The sequence below is a fragment of the Pteropus alecto genome, unplaced genomic scaffold (genome assembly GCF_000325575.1).
Source record: "Pteropus alecto unplaced genomic scaffold, ASM32557v1 scaffold67, whole genome shotgun sequence".
Lineage (NCBI taxonomy): Eukaryota > Metazoa > Chordata > Mammalia > Chiroptera > Pteropodidae > Pteropus > Pteropus alecto.
The window spans coordinates 951,000-960,474 of record NW_006441061.1 but is presented as its reverse complement, the minus strand read 5'-3'; the positions used below and the strand labels follow the sequence as shown (position 1 = coordinate 960,474).

Sequence of the window (9,475 nt, the reverse complement as noted above, 5' to 3'; positions counted from 1 at the left end):
GCGTGCTGGCGTCACGCGGGGAGGGGGACGGTTGCCATGGCGATCCAGGGAGGCGCGGGGGCGGGGTGCGCCTGGGGTGGAAGGGCGCTAGTGGTCAGGTGTCCCCCTTCTCACCTGCGGGCGAGAGCAGCTGAGATTAATTACGAGGTGGCCTCATCCCTGGGGTTATGGAGAGCCTCTGAAAATGGTCATACAACTGTTGGGGGGAGGGCGAGAACTCTCCGGAAGCAACTACTCAAATGGGTGTGTTTGGGGCGCCCCTGAGAGTTGAGCAGGTCTTGAAGAGGTTGCAGACCCGCAGCTTAAGGCTGGCGGCCCCCACAGAATTCACAGAGGTTGTCGGAGGGGCCCTCATGGACCGAAGATCGGGATGGCCTGGGACGAAGGCCTTTTTCTCTCTCCTCCAAGTTCCCCCTCTTATATGTGAAAGTGTCCACACAGCAAGGGCCAAAGGCTGTGGAGGAAGATAACTCAGTGATGTAACTGAGCACCTGATCTTGATCATTGTTCGAAAGGCTTTGTAATCCAATATGGCAAATTCACTCATTCATTCATCTGGAGTCCCTGATGGGGAGTTAGTTTTCCTGGGAAGTTGTTGATACTTTTAACTTCAAAACCCATTGAAACATTGTTGCCGTCCTTCTAGACTTAGAAGTTGACTTTGGAAAGTGCAACTTTTTTGCAGTCCAGTTTGGGTGTGTTGTTTTGGACAGTATCTCCCCTTCCAGTCAGGTCCTCTTTTGGCCTCTCCCTTCCTCAGCTCCAGAATACGAGATGCCTTATCTCTAATCACTAACAAATGTTCACTTTTTCTCCATGAGTAATAGAATTGTTTAAGGGCACTTAAAAACAAAGTTGACAGCATAGGCTAAGTTTTTCTTAAAACAGCTTTCGTCGGACACTTGAAACCTGCTTACAAGACAGTCTGTGGAATGTGTTTATTTCAGTGTTTTGAGAATTATGCTAGGGAAGTTTGAAAGGGGAAGGGCCTTAGGGACGAAATCTAATTCAGATATCACATCCTTGTCCAGTTGATGCTTATGCGGTGTGACCTGTGCTCAGCCTGGTAGTCCCTGACTGGTTCAGGCTCCAGTCATAAATTGTGTCTAATATGTATTGCAGCAGCCTGGAGACCTTTGCTAAATGAAACTAGAAGAGTTTGCTTATGATAATGAAAATGGAAGAGTTGGATGATTACACTGTTCTTGATTTTTGTGGAAATGAGAGGAAAAGTTAGAAGCGTGCTCCAAATAAGAGCTTAAGCAGCTTGAGAGGTAAAAAACGCAGTTTGTGAAGCACTGGGATTAAAGAGGCACTCCAAGTTTAGCTCCTGCTTCCAAATAAGAGTTGTAAACTTGGATTTCAACAGCACTTAGGAACACTTTCCAGAAGCCACCTTAGAGTTGCAAAGTATGCTTGTGAGGATGCGTACCCTTATTGTTCAGAAACAGTTCAGAGGAGTTCAGAAACTTACCCTTTATGAGGCAGGCAGTGTCAGAACCAGCATGAAAATCCAACAAGTAGAAGTTCAGATGACTAGTCATGTCTCTGGCATGCTCGTGAAGGTTGCAGATTGACACATTTTTCAAGTATGTTTTGTGGAACCCGTCACTGTACTGTAAGTACTTGGGCAAGAGAACTTATTAATGCATGAAATTGTATCAAGCATGAAATTAGCATAAAGAATAACTTTCTTGATCTTGGAATTAGACTGCTCTGTGTTAAAAACTTAGGCTTGGGAAATATGTTGGCTTTACTTGTGGTAAGATCGAAAGATAATATGAAGAGAGAAGTTATGAAAAGTACTCGTGATTTATGGTGGCTATTGACTATGCAACTTGTGCCTGCAGCTAGGAATGGGGATGGGCTGGTGGCAAGGAAGCCATTTACTTAGGTGGAGCCCTCATTGGAGGAAACAGCTTTGGTTACTATCGACTGTTCCTTTCTGACAGAGAACAGACAGCGTAAGGTGTTCACCTGGCTGAGGTGACATAGAAGTGTGCCGGCTTCGTTGTGTGGGACGCTCTTGGGGGTCGGGGACTAGGAGACAGAGCACAGTGATCCATCTGAGCAGGAGAGAGCTATGGCTATCTCTTTTTTCTCTTGATTATCTTTGATGGTATGCGGCCCAGTCATGCTGGAATCAGATCTGGATTCAAATTCCAGCTCTTTTGTCTACTGATTGAGAAACTTTGCACAAAGTACCTTATTCACCCTGAAAGTAAAAAGGGGAAGAATATTGTTGCAGGGCCATTATGAACAATAAACACAGTATCTCCATGACTGCAAGGCCCATATTAAAAACTCAGTAATTATTTTCTTTTTTACCTTCTCTATCAAAAGAGTAAGAAAACCGGGATCTTTTATACCAGAAATGTCAGAGAATCGTATGTTTCAGTAATGGAGAAGAAGGTTTTGATGATCAAGGAATTAGACTGTTACCATGCAGAGCAAGAGTTAATATTCTCTCATTAAAAAATATAAGTGATCAAAAACTACTCTAATTGTGAAGCTGGTGTCTGCTGCATGGTCAGCAGTAAAGCAGTTGTGTTGCTAGGCACAGGTGTTGAGATTCAGTGCCTGATCAGACTTCCCTTTCATGCTAAGGCTGGTTGAGCACAATCTCTCAGACATGGTGGTAATGCTTTATGTGAACCAATTTATCAAATCCTCACAACTGTCCAATGATGTAGGTGCTATTAACTACATTTTAAAAATGAGAGAATGAGAGTTTATAGGCTTAAGATCAGATGCCAGTTCCTGATTCCAGTTCCCTCCCAGCCTAGGCCAGGTGCCCCTCATCTGTTTCTGTGGCCCCTTGTGTTTATCACCGTCATAGCACTAAATCCAGATCCTTGTCTGTCTCCCATACTAAGCCCGACATAAACTTTTTGAGAGCAGGGACTATCTTATTTGTTTACGTTCCTGTGTCAAGGAAGAGTTTATGGAATGCATGTAAGAAATATATTAGGATCTGAATTAAGATCCTAACTTAGGCTCTGAGTTGAGTGTCCATAGAGTTAAAAAGACACTTTTCTACTTGAACTCTTGAGGAGAAAGAGTTTGTATGTTTTATAAGTTTTTAAGCCAAATTGTCCAGGTCTAGGCAGAAAGTTCCTTATATTTTCTAAAGAGTGTTCAGTTCATGTTCCTTTTAATAGAGGAACATTGTCTTGCCTCAAACGAAACATCTGACAAAGAAAAGGTCACCAGTATGCAGGTAGTAGAAAGCTCCTAAACCTGACAAAGAAAAGGTCACCAGTATGCAGGTAGTGGAAAGCTCCTAAACCTCAAACCTGAGCGGACATTTATTTATCTAGGGGAATAAAAGGAGTAGTGGTAACTGGCATCTTCGACAGGTATCTTTAAATCTTATTTAGTGTTTGAGTGATCCCAGTGGACTGGAATGTGGTTAATATGAAGCAATTTAACTGATAATGCAGACATACAGCAGGAAACTGTGTGGCAGTTTAATATTGCTTGTGGTGACATCCTAGAAATTGTTTCCAGGCACCGAGGGCAGGAAGTGGATTTTAAGTAATCGAAGGAAGTATTCTAAGTGAGTTTGAAGAAACCTGACATTTATGGACTCAGAGAAAAGCTTACTCAAAGATTTGGAGGCATAGGGACAGGATAGGGCAGCTGATTTGGCCTGGCGGTGGTGTTTACTCTGTATTAGCCTGTGTACCTGTCTTCCGTCTCTGTCAGTCTGTGACCTCTTTGAGGTTGGTGACCAAGACATTTACCCAATTCTTCATTTACTCACTGTAGAATTAAGAGTGTTAAGCACATATTACGCACTCAGTAACCGTTAAATGTTACTATTACCGTGATTGGTGGAGTGCCGTGTTTGTGCTCAGCAGTGCCCTAAATACTAGGACGTAAAAATGTAAAAATATATATTTTTTTGCATTAACACTTTCCAAAGTAGTAGTGAGACAGAAATGTAAAACAAAACCAACTCCTCCAGGCCCCTCCCCACCAAAACACCCGGTATAATGCAGTAAGATCACTGGTGGTGGAGATGCAGCCAGTGATGAATAGGTTAATCAGTAGAGGAGAGGCTGTCTTCCGAGGAGGGCTCGAGGAAGGAAGACTGTATCAAGAAGATAATGTGTTAGTTGAGACAGGAGAGATGAGTAAGGGCACGAAAGGGTTAAGAGTGGTGGCAGAGGGAGTAGAGGCTGTGGTGATGGCGGTGGCAGTGGTGGCGATGCCTGTGATGGACGGTGGTAGTGGTGGCAGATAGTCGTTTCAGTAGAGGGAACAGTATGCGTGAGGACATGGCATATTAGGGAAATAAAAATACTAATTACCATTTATTAGACACTTTCATGCCAGGAGTCGTGTTAGACATTGGGAATTATAATGGTGAATAATACCTATTTGTTCCTATTCTCATTGGAACGTACAGTCTGGTGGACCTGATTAAAAAAAACACAAATCAGTTCACATAAAAAGCTATGTGGATGTGCTATAAGGGAGACAAGTTGCTGAGAGGATGATGGGAGAGACTGTGCTATTTTAGATAGAGAGGGAAGGCTTACTGTGGAGGTGACATTTGAGCCGAGACGTAAAGGATGTCATTAGTTATGTAAAGAGACTGAGCAACGCTTTTCATTCCAGGCGGGCAGTAGAGAATATACAAAGGTCTCGAGGTAAGAAAACTCTAGACCTATTTCAGGAACTGACAGAAGGCCAGTGGGGTTTGGGCAGTGACTGATGGCAAGCTTGAGGTGAGGTCGCAGAGACTGGGGCCTGAGCGGGACCTTGTACGTCGTGGTAATCTGAGAACAACTTTATTAAGTTATAAGTCATATACCATGAAATTTATTCTTTTAAAGTGTATAATTAAGTGGTTTTTAGTAAGTTCACAAAAGTGATTGATCACCACTGTCCAATTTCAGAACGCCTAGAAAGAAACCTCATACCCATTAGCAGTCACTCCCCCTAAACCTTCTCGGCTCTAGGTAGTCACTAATTAGAGTTGCTGCAGATACGTCAATTCTGGGCGTTTCTTATAAATGGAATCATACAATATATAAGTCTTTGTCTTTCGTGTAACATAATGGTTTCAAAGTTTATTCATGTTATAGCATATAAGTATTTCATTACTTTTTATTGCTGAGTAATATTTCATCATATGAGTAAACCACATTTTATTTATCCATTCATCAGTTGTTAGGTATTCGGGTTGTTTCCACTTTTTCACTGTTATGAATAATGTTATGAATATATTTTCATTTCCCTCGAGTATATACCTAGGAATGAAATTGCTGGATTGTATGGTAACTCCGTCTAAAGAACTGTTAAACTGTTTTCCAAAGCAAGTGCAATACTTTGTGTAAAGTTTTGATTTGGTCCAAATGAGTTGTGTAGAAAATGAAAGAGTGGAGTTCTCAGAAGACGTTGAAACTTGAACTGAAAGAAAGATGAGATTTGGAGAAGGGAGGAGGGATTCCCAGAGGAAGAACAGTGGAAGTTACAGGACATGGAAGCGGGGCCAAACCCACCTCATTGTTTTCTGGTACAGAGGACAGCCTTGGCTTCTTCAGAAAGCTCTGCTACAGTCTGTTTTTTGGACTACTTGTTAAAGGACCCCATTACTAAAATGCGTCACAGCCTTGTTCTTCTTGAGGCCTGTTGTATAGCACAGCTGACATATCTCCCTACTGTTGAGTTAAGACTAGGAGTTGAACTGTGACTTCCTCTTGAGGGCTACTTCCTCTAAAGCCTCTTCTCTTTGCTCTCTCCACCACCGTGCTCCCCTCCCAGTCCCACTGGGAGACAGTGCAAAGACGGGGTGGTAGAATGAAAGTCTTGTTGGAAACCGAGCTCCCATTATTAGTGCTCAGAGTCATTGAATTTTCATGACTTTTGGAAAGTGGGCTGGTGCAACTCCATCATTCTAGCTTTGCCATTGCAGTCAATTTGGAGGGCTTCGCCCAGCAGATAGGAAGGTTGAAACTTGGAAGGTAAACGCTGCAACATTGCCGTGGAAGAATATGGTCTTAGTCGGACTGTTAAATCCGAGTGTAAGCTCCTGGCTGAAATTCTGGTTATGGATTGCAGAGGTTCAGTTTTTTTCCAGGCCCTAAGGGGAACTAATCTCTGGATTTGCAACATCCTTTTGCTTAAAAGGATTTTGTTGGGAAATGGAAAAGTAAACAAAGAAGAAAAATAAACCAAAGAGAACAAAGCAATGTTGGTGTCCTCTATGTCCTTTACTTTTATTCGAATTCATTCATATCCATTCTTCCAAGTATTTAGGACTTGAAAAGGAGCCAAATAACGGAAATAACAAAAGGTATGTTCAAAATATATATGTTCCTATAGAAAAGATAGGCTACATTCCCAAAGTTCATTGTAAGTTGGTTAATGGCGTTTAGAAGGTATTTTTCTCTTAGAAATCCCGTTATGTATGAATCAGTGGGTGTCAAGGGTGGGGACTTTCCAGGGTTAGGGAACTGCGTGTGCAAAAGTCATGGGGAAGGAAAGGGGTAGCTGAAATACAGGATATGTGGATAAAGATTGTAGGAGATGAAGTTGAAAAAGTAGGCTTGTGCCACTGGGACACGATAACATTGAGGGATTGAGTTGGGGTGTAATACAATCATTGGGGTTTTAGGACGATTGCTCTGGCAGTAGTTTAGAACGGTCGATAACTCTGGCTTGTGTGAGATGATTCACGGGTGCAAAAAGAATATGTTAGAACTTACATCTGTTTTCATATCAACCTTTGAAGTTTTTGTTTTTGCTAATGTATATATTAGACATTCTTATAATTTTTAAATATATGCATATCAGTTGTATGCTCAAGTTTTTTACTGATAGGAAGGAATGCATGGAGAAAAATTGGAGACCATTGGTTTATGGAACTATGTTATAGTTTATGCTGCAGAAGATCAAGGCCTGAAGTGAGGTTTAGGTTGACAAAAGAAAAAGGATGGATTTGAGAGAGAGTTTAAGTAAAAATGACTAGACTTACTGATGAATTACACGTCAGGGGTGAGAGAAGGATCAAAGATGGCTTGCTGAGGTTAGCAAAGTTATAAATGAATGTTTGGAAGGTGAGGACTGGTTATATCATGTGTTTGCTTCTCTGAGGTAAAGTGAAAAGTTATGATTGGAGAAGGCATTTTAGTCTGCAGTGAGAAAGAAATCTTTGCGGGCTCTGTAATGAATGTGTTTGCTTTGTTAGATGAGTAAGACTTAAAGCGGGCTGGACCAAGTTGCTGACGGGAAATCTGTCCACGTTAGATTTAGAGAGAAAAAATAAACTTTTGAACTCACTTTAGCCACAGGAAAGGTTTCGGGGATGTTGCATTGATCTTGCCTAGGCTGAATGAATCAAAAGGAGGAAGGAAACCAATCTAGAGCAAGATGTTAGACTCCAGGCAAACAGTTCTGGTACTCCAGGGCGTGAGAGGAGCTAGGGGCTTGCGGGCCTTGGAGGCGCTCAGGTTGGCGTCCCCAGAACCACACACAATCCCCATCTGAGTTCTAAGTTTCTGAGCCTTTTTTTTTTTTTTTAAATAATGCTCAGAAATTCGCATATAGGGTTTTTGTGAGAATTAAAAGTGATCTTGTATCTAGCTCTCAGCAGAGAAATGACTGTTTAGTAAATGACAGCTATTATCACTATTGTTTGGAGAGGATGGGGTACACTTGTCTGAACAACCTGGAGTTAAAAAAATGTCAAAAGAAAGCAAGTGTTCCTTTTCATAGTTGTTTTTAAGACGTGGGGAAAGTATTTGCTCCCTCTCTACGAGTATGTTAGGATGATGTGTTGTATATTTTACTGAATTTATTTGAAGGCTTGCTATCTCGATATATGGAAAGCAATATTTCTCTTGCTGGTTGGGAGAAAAGAAGCTTAAAGGCTGCTAAGAGAGATAATACAAGCATGCAGATAATTAGAATGATAATATTTAAGAACATTTTATGCCTCACAATATTTGAAAATTTAATTTTACGAAAGATTCATACTTATATTTATCTGTTTAGCTGGTACTGTTGTTCTAGTCTTTTTAATATCTAATTTCTTTTTCCTGGGTGCTTAAAATTATTATTTTTTAACTTTTATATTTTGGAAAATTTTAAACATCTGTGAAAGTAGAAAGAAGAATATGAGCCCTCAAATGTCCATCAGTCAGTTTCAGCACTTATTGATTTATGGCTCACTTAGTTTTGTTTATAGATAACTGAGCATAAACTCCCTACCCTGTCCTAGATTACTTTGGAACAAATTCCAGATGTCATCTCATCTTAAATATTTCCATGTGTCTCTAAAAGATAGACATTCTTTTAAAAAAAACATGATGATGACATCACACCTAAAAAATTTTCTTTATATCAGTCTGTTCAAAGTTTTCTAGTTGTATCAGTTTTTGTTTTTTAACAGTTGATTTGTTTGAATCAAGTAAGGTCATTTTGCAGTTGGTTGATATGTATCCCATGTCTTTTTTGCCCCCTTGCAATTTATTTATTGAAGAAGCAGATTATTTGTCCTGTATAATTTCCATTGCATCCTGTTTAATATGTCCTGTCCCTTTTATTTCTTACAAATTGGTAATTAGATTTAGTGACTTCAACAAGTTCATTTTCTTGGCAAGAATGCTTAACAGGTGGTGATAGGTACTTCTATCAGGAGGCACATTATATCTGGTTATCTCTTTCTTTGATTCCTAATTTATCAAGGGCTGTAAAATGGTGATATTTTATTTCTATCATTCATCATATTAGCTAGAATGCTTCTATGAAGGAGAACTTCTCCATATTAGCTATTTGGTTACTCTGAGGTACAGAATAAATATTTGATTTCCTTTATTCATTTTTCAAACTGAGTTTCCTAGCATTTTCTAAAAGTGACTGATTTTTATTTTGAGTGTTACTTTAAACATACAGATTAAAACTTGTTTGCTATATTTCAGGCTACTGTGTTTATTATTGTTGATGATTAATTTACCCTATTGTCTACGGCCACTCCACCCTGAACGTGCGGGATCTTGTTTGATCTCGGAAGCTAAGCAGGGTCAGGCCTGGTTAGTACTTGGATGGGAGACCATCTAGGAAAATCAGGTGCCGTGGGCGTTAAAAAAAAAAAAAAATGTGCCTTATCTTTGTCTGGTAGGGGCTTCTTTGAGTTAACTTCCAGAGTCCTTTTGACAGGATCCCAGTACCTTTTAATAACTGCCTTGCCTTTTGGTGTGACAAGATGTTCCAGACTTGTCTTATATGTTTCCTGCTTCAGACCTGTGTTCTGCTGTTTCTCTAAGGGGTCTTGCTTCCTTTAGGTGGGATCTGGTGTTAGAAACTGCAGTCTGGATTTTAGGAATCTTTTTTTTGCTACTAGTTCAGTCTTTATTTCTAGGCTTCTCCAGGGGTCAGAACTAGGAAGTATGTGTTTGTGGTTTTGTATATGTGTATTTTTAAAAGGTAAACAACATCACATGTTAATATTGATATTTTCAAT

At 40.3% G+C, this 9,475-nt stretch overlaps 1 pseudogene; it reads left to right on the top strand.

The window, feature by feature from the left end:
* Positions 1 to 8,974: 8,974 nt before the first annotated feature.
* On the top strand, positions 8,975 to 9,093 carry LOC112484810 (annotated as a pseudogene).
* The last annotated feature ends 382 nt before the right edge of the window (positions 9,094 to 9,475 follow it).